This window comes from Rutidosis leptorrhynchoides, chromosome 1 (genome assembly GCF_046630445.1).
Source record: "Rutidosis leptorrhynchoides isolate AG116_Rl617_1_P2 chromosome 1, CSIRO_AGI_Rlap_v1, whole genome shotgun sequence".
Taxonomy (NCBI): domain Eukaryota; kingdom Viridiplantae; phylum Streptophyta; class Magnoliopsida; order Asterales; family Asteraceae; genus Rutidosis; species Rutidosis leptorrhynchoides.
This window is the reverse complement of record NC_092333.1, coordinates 309,159,397-309,181,604: the sequence shown is the minus strand read 5'-3', so window position 1 is coordinate 309,181,604 and position 22,208 is coordinate 309,159,397.

Here is a 22,208-nt window from a genome sequence, read left to right as displayed (position 1 = left end):
TCCTAGCTTTCGGTTTCAAGGAAAGTAAATAAAAGAGATATGGCTGGCAGTTATGGGTTCTCGAGAGTGGTATGATCGGGCTTTGAATAATTGAGTTCAAGAACAAAGGTCGATAGATTTTCTTTTTATCTTTTCTCCTTTTCATTCGTTACCTGTAGTAGTATTCTTATATAATATGTTTAAGTAGCAGTTGTAATTGATACTGATATTGAAAGATTTAAGGAATTGTATATCATCTTGAGTTCATGACTTCTATAAATAAGAGTTATGGTGTCATTCGTTTATAGACAAACAAGGACAGAAAAGAAGAAAAAAAAATAAAAAGCTGAAAGCAATTGCTAACAGAATTCGTTCCTATTGTAAATAAATTGGTACTTTCAATCAATCACATACAGTTGTTTTGACAAAATGAATCTGATTTGTACGAATATGATTTTGATATGAAACAAATTTGGGACAGAACCAAAAAGTTGTAATAGTTAGATGTTGAAAATTAACAAGATTCGTACGAGTTCATTATGTATTATTATTATTATTATTATTATTATTATTATTATTATTATTATTATTATTATTATTATTATTATTTAACTAAATTATTATTAATAATAAATAGTATATTAATAATAATAATGATAATAATAATAATAATATTAATAATAATAATATTAATGATATTATGTTATTTTCTATTAACTATAATATTTCATAATATTTTATGATCATAATAATTCTTAAGGATAATGGTAATAATAATATCTATTAATAATACAAATAATATAAATGATATAACAAGTTTCATGTATTCGATTTTCATATATATATATATATATATATATATATATATATATATATATATATATATATATATATATATATATATATATATATATATATATATATATATATATATATATATATATATATATATATATATATATATATATATATATATATATATTAGAAACAATAATATTAGTAATACAAATGTTAATAAAACTAATAAAAGTGATGATATTATTATAACAATTTTATTTAAACTTGTGATATATTATCATTTATTAATTATATCTTATTTTCTATAATATTTCATATTTATAAATTACAACATGTGTAATATTACTCATGTTTAGAATTCATATATATTTATATTTTTATTTACACACAATTGTTCGTGAATCATTGAGCATAGTCAAATGGGTAATTAATTACATGAATATAGATTTCAAAACCTTTCTAGACTCAACATTACAAATTTTGCTTATCGTGTTGGAGACATATAAAGATTTAAGTTTAAATTTGGTCGAAAATTTTCGGGTCATCACAGTACCTACCCGTTAAAGAAATTTCGTTCCCGAAATTTGATAGAGGTTGTCATGGATAAAAATAGGAATGTTTTTATGACAAATATGAGTTAATAAATAGAGTTTTATCATCATTGATTAATATGGATAAGACCATTTGAATTTGTGAGAGTACAAGTGAAGCTATCACCAAAGAGTGAAATGAGTAGGTATAGATTCGTCATATCTTTTCACATATATATGATTGATTTTCAAGTTCAAGAGATTTGGAGAAAATCTTCGTAATAAGATTTGATTCTTCGGTAATCAAGGAAATTAGGATCCGCTTTAAATGCGATCATCCATTTTGATTGCTTTGTCGGATATTTCACTATAAGTCCACCTTCTTTGTTTCCTTATTTCCATATCTCACATCTTCTATTCTTTCTCCCTTGATTCATACTTTAAAGCATTCATCAATATGCTTCATCCAATTCTGATTCTTGATATACTCCTAACTTTCATATCTGTCATTTTTCTTTTTCATCTACCGTTGGAGGAAGTTATTTTCTTTTACCATTACCTTGGGGTTATAGTGCTTTTCATTCTCCCGTGCCTTTACGTGGCAATACGTATTGATATGCACGGTTTGTAATTTCCGTGTTGTCATTGGGCTTTATATTTTCCCTTATATCTCAGAACTCTTTGCCTTTTTATTCTCTTCTCGACTCTAAACCAAGCGAATAATGGTCCAGAATTTGTAGACATAAAATTCAGAATGAACATAGTTAATGTTCTAAGAAGGAAATCGTAATGGCACGATCTTGATTTGGTAAATTACCAGAATATCCGAAAAGATAGAACTATCAAGAATATATGTTCTTAATATGTTTGGAGATTAAATAAAATGTAAGAGTCGTGTAAATGGTACATGATTACGGTATGTTCTGTGAATCATCACGTTCCATTAGAAACTCAGCATGAACTACTGTAATATAATCATGTTGATCAAGTGTCATTATATTATACTAACTCAAGCTTCAGTTCCCAACACTACTTCAAAAACATTCACAATTTAAACTCGAATTTTAAAGAAATTTAGAAACTAAAGTAGTTTCCTTTATGATGTAATATAGATAGCACGAAGAGATAAATAATTTCGGACGAGAATATTTATGAAAATATCCTCAGAAATATCGAATATATTTATGATGATATTTTGGAATTTCTAAGTTCGATGGTTGATGAAGAAAGATTTTCCGCAAGATTTTAACCTGAGTACAGAGCTAAATATTCGTTGAAGGTTTCACCGGATCCAGAATTACCTGGTTTCTTTGATTATATGGTATGGTCCTTGTATTTAGCCTTAGTCTCCTTCAAGGTTTGCTCAATCTGTTTTTTTTTCAGCACCAAATTTTCTATCGAGCGTTCCTAACATTCCTTTCTTTATCATTAAACTTTTGGCCGTTTAGACCATCTACAATTTTTTTCTGTTTCCTCTGCATTTAATGCTACGATATCTGAATCATCGGTTATTAATTCGAGGTGGTTTCAGGAGAATTTTATTTTTAGATGATTAAACACTGATGGTAATATGGTGAAATATAAAAGGTTCTCCGGTAACGATAAAAGAGCACGCATATATATCAGGGTTATAATAAGGTTGTTTCGAACGAATAGTCGAAGTTGACTTGATGGAGCTGTACAAAACTGACTAATTTGAAAAGAGATTGAAAAGTTATTTTTTGTAATAATAACGCTAAAGGGTTTAGCACAGCTACTCGTTAAACGTTTACTCAGGTTCCGAGTGTTTTCAGGTGCATAACTATATGCATAAATCTTTTCTTCCTTAGATGAAGTGCGGTTGGTTCATTCTCTCGATTGAGGCATTTTCCAAGATCATGAAATGTTTGAACGCAGATTGGAATTGTCGAGATACAAATAAGGTTTAAGATGAAATCAAGTGGCAAACTTGAAGTATTGTTTAGTTTCATATGTTATAATCAATATTTTAATTCATTTTAATTGTCCACTGTTGGTAGTCCTCAGTTGATTAGTCCACAGTTAGCTAGGAACAGTTAGCTAGGATTTGGTTAATATAGTTTTAAAGTTTTACTTAGTTGATTAATTGGTTACTAATCAATTTTATTGTGTTCATTATTTTTTTCATTATGCCACTTGTCAAATCTTGACTTGGATTCTGATCGGTCAAAATTCGAATATGAAATTGAACTTGGATGAAAATAGTTGTTCTTTGGTGAAAGGATACGTATATGTGTGAATTTGAGCAGTGTTGTTAATGACTGATGAATCTGAATTGAAGAATGTACATTGTAACTTATTAATGTGAAAACTAAATATTCCTCGGGTATTACCTACCCGTTAAAATATTTTCATCGTTAACAGCTTGTACGAGAGAATTTTCAATCACAATCTTTATGAAAATATATATACATATATATTTTCTTCAGATGTAATCATGGATTTAATGAGTCAATATAATATTAGACTCATTTGATTTTCAGTTTGAGCTAGAATAAGTAATCTCTAAAACTATTAAGTTCCACATATTCTTCGCAGAATATTAATGAAGTTATGGTTCAATACTTCATCGTTCATTGCTGTTGCTACTCCTTGGTATCTATGGTGCGTATGATGTCGATGTTTGTAGGACAGATTATGAAATTGAAGCTTGGGATGTGGATATTGTTGTTGGTGGTACTATTGGTGCCGGTGATGTTGCTGAAGCTGGTACATTTTGCACCATATTTTCCAAATTGATTATTCGGGCGCGAAGTGTAGTGACCCGAACTTTTCCATGTTTATATATATTAATTGAGATTGATATTTACATGATTAAATGTTTCCAACATGTTAAGCAATCAAACTTGTTAAGACTTGATTAATTGAAATATGTTTCATATAGACAATTGACCACCCAAGTTGACCGGTGATTCACGAACGTTAAACTTGTAAAAACTATATGATGACATATATATGGATATATATATAGTTAACATGATACTATGATAAGTAAACATATCATTAAGTATATTAACAATGAACTACATATGTAAAAACAAGACTACTAACTTAATGATTTTTAAACGAGACATATATGTAACGATTATCGTTGTAAAGACATTTAATGTATATATATCATATTAAGAGATATTCATACATGATAATATCATGATAATATAATAATTTAAAAATCTCATTTGATTTTATAAACATTGGGTTAACAACATTTAACAAGATCGTTAAAATGTATATACATGTAGTGTTTTAATATGTATTTATACACGGTTAACAACACTTACATGTAACGACTAACAATGACTTAACGACTCAGTTAAAATGTATATACATGTAGTGTTTTAATATGTATTTATACACTTTTGAAAGACTTCAATACACTTATCAAAATACTTCTACTTAACAAAAATGCTTACAATTACATCCTCGTTCAGTTTCATCAGCAATTCTACTCGTATGCACCCGTATTCGTACTCGTACAATACATAGCTTTTAGATGTATGTACTATTGGTATATACACTCTAATTATTAGTTCTTAGCAGCCCATGTGAGTCACCTAACACATGTGAGAACCATCATTTGGCAACTAGCATGAAATATCTCATAAAATTACTAAAATATGAGTAATCATTCATGACTTATTTACATGAAAACAAAATTACATATCCTTTATATCTAATCCATACACCAACGACCAAAAACACCTAAAAACACTTTTATTCTTCAATTTTCTTCATCTAATTGATCTCTCTCAAGTTCTATCTTCAAGTTCTAAGTGTTCTTCATATATTCTACAAGTTCTAGTTACATAAAATCAAGAATACTTTCAAGTTTGCTAGCTCACTTCCAATCTTGTAAGGTGATCATCCAACCTCAAGAAATCTTTGTTTCTTACAGTAGGTTATCATTCTAATACAAGGTAATAATCATATTCAAACTTTGGTTCAATTTCTATAACTATAACAATCTTATTTCAAGTGATGATCTTACTTGAACTTGTTTTCGTGTCATGATTCTGCTACAAGAACTTCGAGCCATCCAAGGATCCGTTGAAGCTAGATCCATTTTTCTATTTTCCAGTAGGTTTATCCAAGGAACTTAAGGTAGTAATGATGTTCATAGCATCATTCGATTCATACATATAAAGCTATCTTATTCGAAGGTTTAAACTTGTAATCACTAGAACATAGTTTAGTTAATTATAAACTTGTTCGCAAACAAAAGTTAATCCTTCTAACTTGACTTTTAAAATAAACTAAACACATGTTCTATATCTATATGATATGCTAACTTAATGATTTAAAACCTGGAAACACGAAAAACACCGTAAAACCGGATTTACGCTGTCGTAGTTACACCGCGGGCTGTTTTGGGTTAGTTAATTAAAAACTATGATAAACTTTGATTTAAAAGTTGTTGTTCTGAGAAAATAATTTTTATTATGAACATGAAACTATATCCAAAAATTATGGTTAAACTCAAAGTGGAAGTATGTTTTCTAAAATGGTCATCTAGACGTCGTTCTTTCGACTGAAATGACTACCTTTACAAAAACGACTTGTAACTTATTTTTCCGACTATAAACCTATACTTTTTCTGTTTAGATTCATAAAATAGAGTTCAATATGAAACCATAGCAATTTGATTCACTCAAAACGGATTTAAAATGAAGAAGTTATGGGTAAAATAAGATTGGATAATTTTTCTCATTTTGCTACGTGAAAATTGGTAACAAATCTATTCCAACCATAACTTAATCAACTTGTATTGTATATTATGTAATCTTGAGATACCATAGACACGTATACAATGTTTCGACCTATCATGTCGACACATCTATATATATATTTCGAAACAACCATAGACACTCTATATGTGAATGTTGGAGTTAGCTATACAGGGTTGAGGTTGTTTCCAAAATATATATAGTTTGAGTTGTGATCAATACTGAGATACGTATATACTGGGTCGTGGATTGATTCAAGATAATATTTATCGATTTATTTCTGTACATCTAACTGTGGACAACTAGTTGTAGGTTACTAACGAGGACAGCTGACTTAATAAACTTAAAACATCAAAATATATTAAAAGTGTTGTAAATATATTTTGAACATACTTTGATATATATGTATATATTGTTATAGGTTCGTGAATCAACCAGTGGCCAAGTCTTACTTCCCGACGAAGTAAAAATCTGTGAAAGTGAGTTATAGTCCCACTTTTAAAATCTAATATTTTTGGGATGAGAATACATGCAGGTTTTATAAATGATTTACAAAATAGACACAAGTACGTGAAACTACATTCTATGGTTGAATTATCAAAATCGAATATGCCCCTTTTTATTAAGTCTGGTAATCTAAGAATTAGGGAACAGACACCCTAATTGACGCGAATCCTAAAGATAGATCTATTGGGCCTAACAAACCCCATCCAAAGTACCAGATGCTTTAGTACTTCGAAATTTATATCATATCCGAAGGGTGTCCCGGAATGATGGGGATATTCTTATATATGCATCTTGTTAATGTCGGTTACCAGGTGTTCACCATATGAATGATTTTTATCTCTATGTATGGGATGTGTATTGAAATATGAAATCTTCTGGTCTATTATTATGATTTGATATATATAGGTTAAACCTATAACTCACCAACATTTTTGTTGACGTTTTAAGCATGTTTATTCTCAGGTGATTATTAAGAGCTTCCGCTGTCGCATACTTAAATAAGGACGAGATTTGGAGTCCATGCTTATATGATATTGTGTAAAAACTGCATTCAAGAAACTTATTTTGTTGTAACATATTTGTATTGTAAACCATTATGTAATGGTCGTGTGTAAACAAGATATTTTAGATTATCATTATTTGATAATCTACGTAAAGTTTTTTAAACCTTTATTGATGAAATAAAGGTTATGGTTTGTTTTAAAATGAATGCAGTCTTTGAAAAACGTCTCATATAGAGGTCAAAACCTCGCAACGAAATCAATTAATATGGAACGTTTTTAATCAATAAGAACGGGACATTTCACGAAGTTCGTTGACTTCTTATATTATTCCGGGATGATTGTCGGTCGGAACGAGCGGATGCATAAGGCTTAGAATTGTGGATAGAATATAATTGTGTCGAGATACTCTGGAAATGAGAGAGAAAATTGAAAGAACCTGTTCATATACATTATAAACGATTCACAATAGTTGATTACATTGCGAGGCATTTGACCTCTATATGATACATTTTACAAACATTGCATTCGTTTTTAAAAGACAATCTTTCTTTACATCAAAAATTAACAGGCATGCATACCATTTCAAAATATCCACTATCCAACTATAAATTGATTTAATAATAATCTTTGATGAACTCAATGACTCGAATGCAACGTTCTTCGAAATATGCTATGAAAGACTCCAAGTAATATCTTTAAAATGAGCAAATGCACAGCGGAAGATTTCTTTAACACCTGAGAATAAACATGCTTTAAAGTGTCAACCAAAAGGTTGGTGAGTTCATTAGTTTATCATAATCATTTATTTCCATCATTTTAATAGACCACAAGAATTTCATTTCCAGTTCTCATAAATATACGTGCCATGCATAGAGACAAAAAATAATCATTCATATGGTGAACACCTGGTAACCGACATTAACTAGATACATATAAGAATATCCCCTATCATTCCGGGATCCTCCTTCGGACATGATATAATTTCGAAGTACTAAAGCATCCGGTACTTTGGATGGGGTTTGTTAGGCCCAATAGATCTATCTTTAGGATTCGCGTCAATTAGGGTGTCTGTTCCCTAATTCTTAGATTACCAGACTAAATAAAAAAGGGCATATTCGATTTCGATAATTCAACCATAGAATATAGTTTCATTTACTCGTGTCTATTTCGTAAAACGGTTATAAAAGCAGCGCATGTATTCTCAGCCCAAAAATATAAAGGGTAAAAAGGCAAATGAAACTCACCATACTGTATTTCGTAGTAAAAATACATATAACGTCATTGAACAAGTGCAAGGTTGGCCTCGGATTCACGAACCTAAATTAATTATATATATTTATGTGTTGGTCAATATTTGTCTAACAAATTAGGTCAAGTCAAAGTGTACCACAATCCTAATGCTCGAGACTAATATGCAAAAGTCAACAAAAGTAAATTTGACTCAAAATAATTTCCAAAAATCTATACATGATTAATATATAGTTTAAATATCGTCGTTTTATATTTTTAAATATTTTTAAAAGATTTATTAGAGTAAATAATATAATTTATTTATTAATAAATAAAATTTTATATTATATTTATATAATAAAATATACTTTTATATATATTAAGTAATAAAATTTATAGGGTTCATTTAATATTATAAAGATAATATGATAGGTATTATTAAAGTAAGTTATTACACGTAGTAAAATATGTTTGTATCAAATATTTATTTGATAAAATAATATCTATAATGATAGTAAGTAAAAGTTGTATTATTTTGTAATAATAATTATTATTATAAAAATATCAATATTTAGAATTACTAAGATGACATTATGATAAAACGATAATTCTAATTATGATAACTTTAATATTTACGATAATTTTTAATATTATCTTTAAAATAATAATTCTATTTAAAATAATAATAATAATAATGATATTTTATAGTAACAATGACATTTCTATTAAAATGATAATTTTTGTTAAAATGATAGTTTTAATACTAACGATAATTTTAATAATAATAGTAATGATAAAAATAATAAGAACGATAATTTTATCTAAATCAATATCTTATAATATTTTAATTTCATCATGATACTCTTACCCATTATTTCCTAATCGTTTCATTTAATAGCTTTTAATCGACTTTTATATCGTGTTGGTAATAATGATAATAATAGTAATCAAAATAATTAGGTGTTACAAATATTTGTTTTAATTACATTAATATTAATAATGATAGTTACTATAACATTATTAACGATAATACTAATAATTATCTTAATGATAATATAGTAATAATAATAATAACAATAACAATAACCATTTTTAAATAATGATATATATATTAATAATGATAATAATAATAATAATACCAATAATAATAATAATAATAATAATAATAATAATAATAATAATAATAATAATAATAATAATAATAATAATAATAATAATAATAATAATAATAATAATAATAATTGGATAATAATAATAATACTAATTATAACTTTAACGATAATAACGATAGTAATAATAAAAAAAATAACATTTTTTAATGATAAATCCTTTTATTGATAAAGATAATAACAATAATAATAATAAGATAAAACTAGAACGACGATAATAACGACGATAATAATAATCATTTTTAATAATAATACATAAATTCGATGGACTATAACTTCAAATCCGTTCATTGAAATCATTCGATATCTAAATGAAAAGTTCTTAATTTTTCACTAGCTTTCCAACGACATGCATACCTTATACCTTATCTCAGTCGCATATATAACTAATTCAGGATTCAACATAACCTAACTAAAGGCAATATCAAAAGTACAAACATGCATAATCCTATATACTCGAGCACTAGTCAGGGATACACTATTAGTATGTAAAAGTTAAATTATGAGTACTCACGTATCAATATTGAGATTCAATATTGCAGGAAAGGTACGTAGATGCAACGGAGATAATAAACACTATATTGACCTCACCAGTATGCCCATGAACCATACCCAATCACCTCCATAGCTATAACCCATAATTTCCTTAATCCAATCCCACTCGAAAAACAATTTCGAAATCACTCGGACAGCACTCTGACGTAATATTTTATGTATACTAATAATATCTTGAAATAATACGGAGTAAATATATATATGTAAATCGATTGAGAGAGTTTTGAGTTTAGAGAAAAATATTTTTAAGTTTCTATGAAATAATGAAACCTATTGAATTCTATTTATAATAGATTTTTGAATTATTAAAGTGAATTATTAAAGTATGAATTATTAAAGTAAATTATTAAAGTATGAATTATTAAAGTAAATTATTAAAGTATGAATTATTAAAGTGAATTATTAAAGTATGAATTATTAAAGTATGAATTATTAAAGTGAATTATTAAAGTTAAAGTAAAGTAAAAATAAAGTAAAGATAAAGTTTAAGTATAGTAAAAGTATAAAACTATGTACGTATAATACGCGTATAAATATATATAATATTAATTTAAATCGTTATATATATTTAATAAAATAAAATATAAATATCATTATCTTTATTATACTGGTTAAGTAATGAGTTGTCAAAAGTAGTTCTAGATATTTATAAAAGTTATATACGTTTTAATAATAAAGTTCTTTTTAAACTGAAAACGTTTTTGTACGTTTGAAACTAAATCAAATAAATATAATAATTTTGTTTTCCAAAACCAAATATATTTTTAAGAATCATTTTGTTTAAAGGTTAAAATAATGGAAATCGTTATATATCATAAAATGTTTTAGAAAAGTAGAATCATATATATTCATAATAGGTTTCAAGTTTTTAAATTACAGTTTGTTGTTGAAGCATGGGATAAAGTTTAAAGGTTAAATAAACGTATGAAATCATCTTAATGAAAAATGTCGAGTTACTTAACTTGTCGATATCCAACATCTAAGTTATTTACACTTCACGTTCTTACTTATAAATCACTTTACCATTTTCCGAATGTTGTCAAAAAGAATAGATTTCTTAAATCACAGTGGACCTCATAACATAGACCCGTAATGATATCATAATGTATCTGATAAATCAATCATTTGATATTATCTTCTAATTCCATCGATAAACATATTGAAACAAATACGTTCATGTAAAGTATTATACGTTTAATACTTTATTAATATTCTCAAGTTAAAATATATATATAAATATATATACATATTTATTTATATATAACGGTTCGTGAATCGTCAGAATTTGGTCGAGGTTATAATGAATGTATGAACACAATTTAAAATTCTTGAGATTTAACTTAACAAACTTTGCTTATCGTGTCGGAATAATATAAAAATAAAGTTTAAATTTGGTTGGAAATTTCCGGGTTGTCACAGTACCTACCCGTTAAAGAAATTTCGTCCCGAAATTTGAGTGGAAAGGTCGTGAATGATAATAATTATGTTTTCATGATGCATACAGGCTGAAAATTAGAGTTTTATCATCAGCGAATAATTTAGATAAACAATCCATTTATATGAAGAGTACGAATGAAGCTAACATAGAAGAGTGAAATGAGTAAGTGTAGATTCATCTTTTCATTTGACGTAGATATGATTGATTTCCAGATTTCAAGGGATTTGAAGAAAATCTTTGTAATAAGATTTGATTCTCCGGTAACAAAAGGAATTAGGATCCGCTTTAAATGCGATCGTCCATTTTAATTGTTCTGTCGGAGATTTTCTTATAAATTCACCTCCTTCGTTTTCTTACAACTCACACCTTCTGTTGATGCATTTTATGCAAGTCCCTGGACATCTACCCACGTCCATTGCAGGTACAACAGTTTATAGGCCACCATGATAGTTCGTTATTATCCTATCCGTGTTTGTATGTGGTTACAGCAACTGCAGGAATGAGATTTAGATGTTTGACTATGTTAGACTTAGTCAGACATCCGAGTGAAGCCTCACTCGTACGGCTGACAGGCTCATACGCACGGTTGATGCTGAGCTAAGTCACAATTACAACCAAAATGAGAAGACACGAGTGAGTGATCACCCGTACGGTTGATGAAGCCAACTCGTATGTGTGATGGATGAATCGTACGGGTGAGTCAACAGCAGGGGTATATAAAGTCTTATGTTCTTCATTTTAGGTTAAGCCTCTCATTTGTTACACACACTCAGATATGGTGAGCTCCTCCGATTCTCTCTCAACCCAAATCACCCAGGTGGTGAATAATAACTCTAGGTGTGTTGATCTAATCACACTTGATTTAGTTGTGGTATGACTAAATTAATCCCAAAAAGCTTAACCTATTCACTAGAGGGTTTGATTCACTTATTCCGTCATTGTGTGAGTTAAATCTGTTGATTTCTAAGTTCCTAGTCATGTTTCATCACCTTCTATTCTTTCCCCCTCAACTCATATTTTAAAGTATTCATCAATATGCTCCATCCAGTTCTGATTCTCGATATACTTATAACTTTCATATCGGTCATTCTTCTTTTTCATCTACCGCCGGAAGAATCTATTTACTTTTACTATACTCTTGGGTTTATAGTGTTTCTAGTTCTCCCGTGTATTTATATTGCTATATGCATCGATATATATGATTTATAATTTTTTTGGTTTGTCGTTGGGCTTTATATCTTCCCTTATATTTCAAAGTCTCTGTTTCTATCTTTTATAATCATTGGCATCCATAGTTAATGCTCTCTTTTATTTACTGCAATTTATACCCCAATTTCTATTTCGGAGTTTTGTCCTTTCGTTTCTTCTTCTTGCGATTAAGCACCGCTTGTAATGGTCCAGAATTCACAGATATGAATTTCGGAATGAACATTGTTAATGTTCTAGGAAGGAAATTGTGATGGCACGATCTTGACTTGTCAAATTACTAGAATACCTTGGAAAGGCCGAATCATCAAGAAATATTTTCTTGATATTTTAGAGGTTAAATAGAATAAAAGAGTCGTATAACATGGCACATGATGATGTTATGATCTGTGAATCATCACGTTCCATTTAGAAACTCAGCATGAATTACTGTAATATAATCACGTTGATCAAGTGTCATTATATTATACTAACTCATGCTTCAGTTTCCAACACTACTTCAAAAACATTCATATTTTAAACTCAAAGGTTTACAGAGTATAGGAACTAAACAGTTTCCTTTTTGATGTAATACAGATAGCGCAAAGAGATAAATGATTCCAGATAAGAATAGTTATGGAAATATCTTCAGAAATATGGAGGATATTTATAATGAAAGATACGATGATATCTTAAAATTTCTAATATCAGAGAATGATGAAGAATATTGTCTGTAAGGGTTTTGTATCAGGAGCAAGGTATTTGTTAATGAATTTAGCAGACACTGAATCATTTAGATTCTTTGAAGGCAGGTTCAGTCTTTGTGATTTGTCCACAGCCTCCTTCATACTTTGCTCAATCCGTTTTCCAGTTCCAAAACTTCTCTATTTCCGAGCTTTGTTAATACACTAATCTTTATCATCAAACTTTTTACTACTAAGGTCGTTTACAGTATTTGTTGCTTCATCAGCATTTCGAGAACTAGTTCGCGGTTTAGAGTGTTTTTCAGAAACTTCACATTCGAAGTATGTAAGCCTTGGAAATAGACGTTATGTATAACTGTTGGTGTCAACATGCTGTGAGATTTCAAAATACTGATTGCTAATTCCCAATGATTCGTATGGCAATTCTCGTTACAGGAGGCAGATGAGTAAATGATGAGGTTTCGATAAATATAAAGATTCTTCGAAATGCCCAAGATCAGTGAAGTTGTTGGTAAGTTTATTGCTAATGTGGTGGAATATGAAAGGTTCTCCGGTAACAAAAGGGTAATCACATATATCAAAATTATGATAAGGCTACTCCGAATGAAAAAATCGAAGTTGTCTTGCTGGAGCTGTGATATAATTTGCTACTTTGCAAAGAAATTGCAAGGTTATTTTTGCTAATAAATGCCAAAAGATCTGACACAGATATGTGTTGAATTATGACTTTGGTTTCGAGAGCTTTTTAAGTACATAACTGTGGGTAATATGTGGTTAGATCATCATCTCGATTGCTCATTATTTGAAGTGTCTTCAGAGATTTTTGAAGGGTTTGAACACAGATTGTAATCGTTTGTATACATTTGATGTTCTAACACACTTTTGAAGTCAAAGTATAGCTTTGAAAGATGTAGGAATCTAAAAGTGATGGTACCGGTTATATCTCGAATTGAATTCTGATATTTTAAAAGAAGAATATGTAATTGGGTTTGAATGAGTATGATTGTTTTGATTTCTATGAAAGAATGTATATTATTGTGAAAGTAGGAAGTATAATTGATAATTTGCTTAATCTGATTCGAAGAATGTAACATATTAATTGTGAATTTATATATATCTCTCGGGTATTACCTACCCGTTAAAAAAAATTTCACAATTAATATTTTGTACATAAGAATTTTATTACAGTCTTTATGAAAATATATATGTATATATTCTCCTCAGATGTAACATAGATTTTAATGAGTTAATACTAAATTAAACTCATTCGATTTACGGTTGGAACTAGAATTGAATAATTCCTTGAAGGCTTTAGAGGTTACATGAGTATTTCTTCAATAATATTGAAATTATGAATCAATACTTCGTTATTTGTTGAGATGTGATGTTGGTTTTCGTTAAATTCTTGTGAACTTCGCAAAGTACGAATGATGTTATCTGAAAAGTTTCGGTTACATCAATGATGAAGTGTAAAATCAAATATATTCTTGATTTATTAGGAATTGGAATTTGTTGAATTGAGACAGAGATTGTAGTTAACGATGGTTAAGTCGCGGGCGAGGGACGTACATTATTGCATATTTGTAATATGAATTAACCGAGTAGTTAAGATTCACACACAATAGCTTAGCACGGAAAGATTTATTTTTTATTTCAAAATATATATATATAATTTCTTCAGAGGGAATGAGTTAATTCTTCATAACTTGTTGATACAATATACACGTTATTGATTCGTAATGATGTCCACAGTGATTCTTGAACTGACGGAGTTTGTGATGTTATAGGTGTTGTTGATTCTGATGTTGACTGTACTGACGATGCTGGTGACGTTGACGGTACTGTTGATGCTGTTGGTAAAACAAGTTTAACTTGTTAATCACCCACCATTTTTATCAGGGTTTCTACTCTTCCTTCTATCATTTTGGTTCGCTTAACTGATTTATGGTTAGGGCTAGATTAGATAATCTCTAAGACTTTAGAGATTATATAATCGCCGCGGAATGTTTCTCCAATGAAGTTATGAATTAATACTTCGTCAGTTATTGTTGTTGGTACTCCTTGGTATCTATGGTGCGTATGACGTTGATGCTCATGGGATAGATTGTGAAGTTGAGGTTTACAACACGGTTGTGGTTGGAGGTGGTAATGGTACTGTTAGCGTTGATGACGGTGGTACTGGTTATGCTGCTGGTGCTGCTGCTGGTGTTTGTAATCTCTGCACCATATTCTCCAAAGCCACTACCCGAGTGCGAAGTTCGTTGACTTCTTCTATTATTCCAGGATGATTGTCGGTCGGAACGAGCGGATAAATAAAATCTAGAATTTGATGTAGTATATAATCGTGACGAGATACCCAGGAAATGAGAGAGAAAATGGTGTCTCGAACAGGTTCGTCGGTAAGTGCTTCAGGTTCTTCGCCAAGAGGGCAATGTGGTGGATGGAAAGGATCGCCTTCTTCTTGTTTCCAATGATTGAGGAGGCTACGAACCCATCCCCAATTCATCCAGAATAGGTGATGTCTGATTGGTTGATCCATTCCGGTCACACTGCTTTCGGAGCTTGAGTGAGATTCCATTTCGGAATCCGAGTGACTTGAACTGATGACAAATTCCATTTCGTACGATTGGATAAAGGATTTTCGATATAAAAATGATTTTTCGATTATCGGGTGGTATTCTATTTACATAGGATATCTATATATAGAGATCAAAAGATTTCATAGATTACGGAGGAATTTGCGGGATATGTCAGGCAAAGTTTAAAGTAACAGATACGATAAGATATGATTTAGCAGATACGCTAAGATATGAATTTTGTCTATACACTACTCATGCAATTAATGTAGCAAGACGTGTCTAGACTAATAATGATAAGCAGGTAATTTCCTATGGATGATAAGCAGATGATTTCCGACTAGAAATGATAAGCAAAACTTTTGACATGCAGACACGGTCGAAGTCCAGACTCACTAATGCATCCTAACGACTTATCAGTTAGACACACTAATGCAGACCTGGTTCGCTAAGACCACCGCTCTGATACCAACTAAAAGAACCCGTTCATATACATTATAAACGATTCACAATAGTTGATTACATTGCGAGGCATTTGACCTCTATATGATACATTTTACAAACATTGCATTCGTTTTTAAAAGACAATCTTTCTTTACATCAAAAATTGACAGGCATGCATACCATTTCATAATATCCACTATCCAACTATAAATTGATTTAATAATAATCTTTGATGAACTCAATGACTCGAATGCAATGTTCTTCGAAATATGTTATGAAAGACTCCAAGTAATATCTTTAAAATGAGCAAATGCACAGCGGAAGATTTCTTTAACACCTGAGAATAAACATGCTTTAAAGTGTCAACCAAAAGGTTGGTGAGTTCATTAGTTTATCATAATCATTTATTTCCATCATTTTAATAGACCACAAGAATTTCATTTCCAGTTCTCATAAATATACGTCCCATGCATAGAGACAAAAAATAATCATTCATATGGTGAACACCTGGTAACCGACATTAACTAGATACATATAAGAATATCCCCTATCATTCCGGGATCCTCCTTCGAACATGATATAATTTCGAAGTACTAAAGCATCCGGTACTTTGGATGGGGTTTGTTAGGCCCAATAGATCTATCTTTAGGATTCGCGTTAATTAGGGTGTCTGTTCCCTAATTCTTTGATTACCAGACTAAATAAAAAAGGGCATATTCGATTTCGATAATTCAACCATAGAATGTAGTTTCATTTACTCGTGTCTATTTCGTAAAACAGTTATAAAAGCAGCATATGTATTCTCAGCCCAAAAATATAAAGGGTAAAAAGGTAAATGAAACTCACCATACTGTATTTCGTAGTAAAAATACATATAATGTCATTGAACAAGTGCAAGGTTGGCCTCGGATTCACGAACCTAAATTAATTATATATATTTATGTGTTGGTCAATATTTGTCTAACAAATTAGGTCAAGTCATAGTGTACCACAATCCTAATCCTCGAGACTAATATGCAAAAGTCAACAAAAGTAAATTTGACTCAAAATAATTTCCAAAAATCTATACATGATTAATATATAGTTTAAATATCGTCGTTTTATATTTTTAAATATTTTTAAAAGATTTATTAGAGTAAATAATATAATTTATTTATTAATAAATAAAATTTTATATTATATTTATATAATAAAATATACTTTTATATATATTAAGTAATAAAATTTATAGGGTTCATTTAATATTATAAAGATAATATGATAGGTATTATTAAAGTAAGTTATTACACGTAGTAAAATATGTTTGTATCAAATATTTATTTGATAAAATAATATCTATAATGATAGTAAGTAAAAGTTGTATTATTTTGTAATAATAATTATTATTATAAAAATATCAATATTTAGAATTACTAAGATGACATTATGATAAAACGATAATTCTAATTATGATAACTTTAATATTTACGATAATTTTTAATATTATCTTTAAAATAATAATTCTATTTAAAATAATAATAATAATAATGATATTTTATAGTAACAATGACATTTCTATTAAAATGATAATTTTTGTTAAAATGATAGTTTTAATACTAACGATAATTTTAATAATAATAGTAATGATAAAAATAATAAGAACGATAATTTTATCTAAATCAATATCTTATAATATTTTAATTTCATCATGATACTCTTACCCATTATTTCCTAATCGTTTCATTTAATAGCTTTTAATCGACTTTTATATCGTGTTGGTAATAATGATAATAATAGTAATCAAAATAATTAGGTGTTACAAATATTTGTTTTAATTACATTAATATTAATAATGATAGTTACTATAACATTATTAACGATAATACTAATAATTATCTTAATGATAATATAGTAATAATAATAATAACAATATCAATAACCATTTTTAAATAATGATATATATATTAATAATGATAATGATAATAATAATAATAATACCAATAATAATAATAATAATAATAATAATAATAATAATAATAATAATAATAATAATAATAATAATAATAATTGGATAATAATAATAATACTAATTATAACTTTAACGATAATAACGATAGTAATAATAAAAAAAATAACATTTTTTAATGATAAATCCTTTTATTGATAAAGATAATAATAATAATAATAATAATAATAATAATAATAATAATAATAATAATAATAATAATAATAATAATAATAATAATAAGATAAAACTAGAACGACGATAATAACGACGATAATAATAATCATTTTTAATAATAATACAAAAATTCGATGGACTATAACTTCAAATCCGTTCATCGAAATCATTCGATATCTAAATGAAAAGTTCTTAATTTTTCACTAGCTTTCCAACGACATGCATATCTTATACCTTATCTCAGTCGCATATATAACTAATTCAGGATTCAACATAACCTAACTAAAGGCAATATCAAAAGTACAAACATGCATAATCCTATATACTCGAGCACTAGTCAGGGATACACTATTAGTATGTAAAAGTTAAATTATGAGTACTCACGTATCAATATTGAGATTCAATATTGCAGGAAAGGTACGTAGATGCAACGGAGATAATAAACACTATATTGACCTCACCAGCATACCCATGAACCATACCCAATCACCTCCAAAGCTATAACATATAATTTCCTTAATCCAATCCCACTCGAAAAACAATTTCGAAATCACTCGGACAGCACTCTGACGTAATATTTTATGTATACTAATAATATCTTGAAATAATACGGAGTAAATATATATATGTAAATCGATTGAGAGAGTTTAGAGTTTAGAGAAAATTTTTTTTAAGTTTCTATGAAATAATGAAACCTATTGAATTCTATTTATAATAGATTTTTGAATTATTAAAGTGAATTATTAAAGTATGAATTATTAAAGTAAATTATTAAAGTATGAATTATTAAAGTGAATTATTAAAGTATGAATTATTAAAGTATGAATTATTAAAGTGAATTATTAAAGTTAAAGTAAAGTAAAAATAAAGTAAAGGTAAAGTTTAAGTATAGTAAAAGTATAAAACTATGTACGTATAATACGCGTATAAATATATATAATATTAATTTAAATCGTTATATATATTTAATAAAATAAAATATAAATATCATTATCTTTATCATACTGGTTAAGTAATGAGTTGTCAAAAGTGGTTCTAGATATTTATAAAAGTTATATACGTTTTAATAATAAAGTTCTTTTTAAACTGAAAACGTTTTTGTACGTTTGAAACTAAATCAAATAAATATAATAATTTTGTTTTCCAAAACCAAATATATTTTTAAGAATCATTTTGTTTAAAGGTTAAAATAATGGAAATCGTTATATATCATAAAATGTTTTAGAAAAGTAGAATCATATATATTCATAATAGGTTTCAAGTTTTTAAATTACAGTTTGTTGGTGAAGCATGTGATAAAGTTTAAAGGTTAAATAAACGTATGAAATCATCTTAATGAAAAATGTCGAGTTACTTAACTTATCGATATCCAACATCTAAGTTATTTACACTTCACGTTCTTACTTATAAATCACTTTACCATTTTCCGAATGTTGTCAAAAAGAATAGATTTCTTAAATCACAGTGGACCTCATAACATAGACCCGTAATGATATCATAATGTATCTGATAAATCAATCATTTGATATTATCTTCTAATTCCATCGATAAACATATTGAAACAAATACGTTCATGTAAAGTATTATACGTTTATTACTTTATTAATATTCTCAAGTTATAATATATATATACATATATATACATATTTATTTATATATAACGGTTTGTGAATCGTCGGAATTTGGTCGAGGTTATAATGAATGAATGAACACAATTTAAAATTCTTGAGATTTAACTTAACAAACTTTGCTTATCGTGTCGGAATAATATAAAGATAAAGTTTAAATTTGGTTGGAAATTTCCGGGTTGTCACAAAAATGGTGTTTCGAACAGGTTCACCGGTAAGTGCTTCAGGTTCTTCGCCAAGAGGTGAATTCGGTTGGTGGAAAGTATCACCTTCTTCGTGTCTCCATTGATTAAGCCGACTACGAACTCAGACCCAATTCATCCAGAATTGATGATGGCTGATTGACCGATCCATTCTGGTTGTACTGCTTTTGGAGCCGGAGTGGAAATCCATATCGGAATCGCTGCTGAAATCCAAGGAACTTGAACTGGTTGCAGAATTCATCTAGCATGGTTAGATAAAGGATTTTCGATGTGAAATGATTTTCGGATATCGAATGATATTCTAATTACATAGAATACCTAATACTTATATATAGTACAAAAGATTCCGTAGATTACGGAGGAATTTACGAAATATATCAGGCATAGTTTATGGTAACAGATATGCCAAGATATGGATTAGTAGATACGCTAAGATATGAATTTTGTCTATACACAATTCATGCAATCAATGCAGTAAGATGTGTCTAGACTAAGAATGATAAGCAGGTAATTTTCGACAAGAAATGATAAGCAAAACTTTTGACATGCAGACCAGGTTCAAGTCCAGACTTATTAATATAACCTAACAACTACTAGGTCCAAGTCCAGACTTCACTAATGCATCCTAACAACTAACTGCTAGACACACTAATGCAGACTCACTAATGCATCCTAACAACTACATATTAGACACACTAATGCAGACTCACTAATTGTCACACCCCCAGTTAGGGCCTGGGTGAAATGTGACTTAATATCAAATCAACCAACATATTATAATATACGAGAACAATACTAAATGATAAAACAAACTTTATCGAGCACGCAGCGGAAAATGAAACGTAGTTACAATGATAGGAATAACAATAATGGAAATGTTCACATGCAGAAGTAATAAATGCGATATCTCTTGATCCTATGTCCAAGTAGCATCACATAAGCAGTAAGTATAAGAGCTTGAATCAAACAGCACCTGAGACAAAACATGCTAAAGTGTCAACCAAAAGGTTGAGTGAAGTTCATAGGTTTAACAAATAAGTTTGACCGTTTGTTTTAGACCACAAGATTTAATTTGTAAGGTTGATCTCCCGCAGGATCAAAAAGTTATGCCAGTGCGTGATATTTAGACTAAACGTTCAAGTTTGCCCCATGACAAGTTGTGTCTGTCCTTGTCGGTTTAATTTCATTATCAAGTAATACAAAGACTTAGTCAAATGTATCGGGGACGTTACTCCCGATAGGCCTACCCCCAATAAATAAGCATGCCGCAGCACTTAAAAATATCACTGTAGGGACTTAGTCGGACATAGCCGGGTATAGCATAGTTTTAGCAGTTGGTACTTGTGTCTAAATTGTAAATAGTAAAAGCAGCATGTGTCTCACCCCAAATAAGTTAAATAAGTTTGCTAGCAATAAAGAGTGGGGCTATGAATTCACCTTAGTAAGTAGAGAGAGAGTTATTCCTCGGAATAAAGAGTTGAACGAGTGAGCAGGAAAGTCAACCTATTGACATTTAAGAGTAGTTAAGTGTTTTGCCCATGTTTAAGTTTAAGTATGTGTTTAAGTATAGTTTGTTTTACTAAGTTTCTATTCCTAGTAAGTTACTATTTTTATAATGTTTCCATTTTTAGAAAGTTTCTTATTTTACTAAGTTTCTATGACTATAGAGTTTCTACTTTTATGAGTGTTTTTCATTTTAGGATACTTGCCGTATTAGATAAGCTTCCAATCACCCCTTTCCCTTCGAATGGCTAATTTAGATCTAGGGGCTTGAGCCATAGGACCCTTTAAATCGGAAGTCCAAACCCTCTGCCTAGAATCTCGTAGAAACCATTCGTCAAGAAAGTTCGAAGATC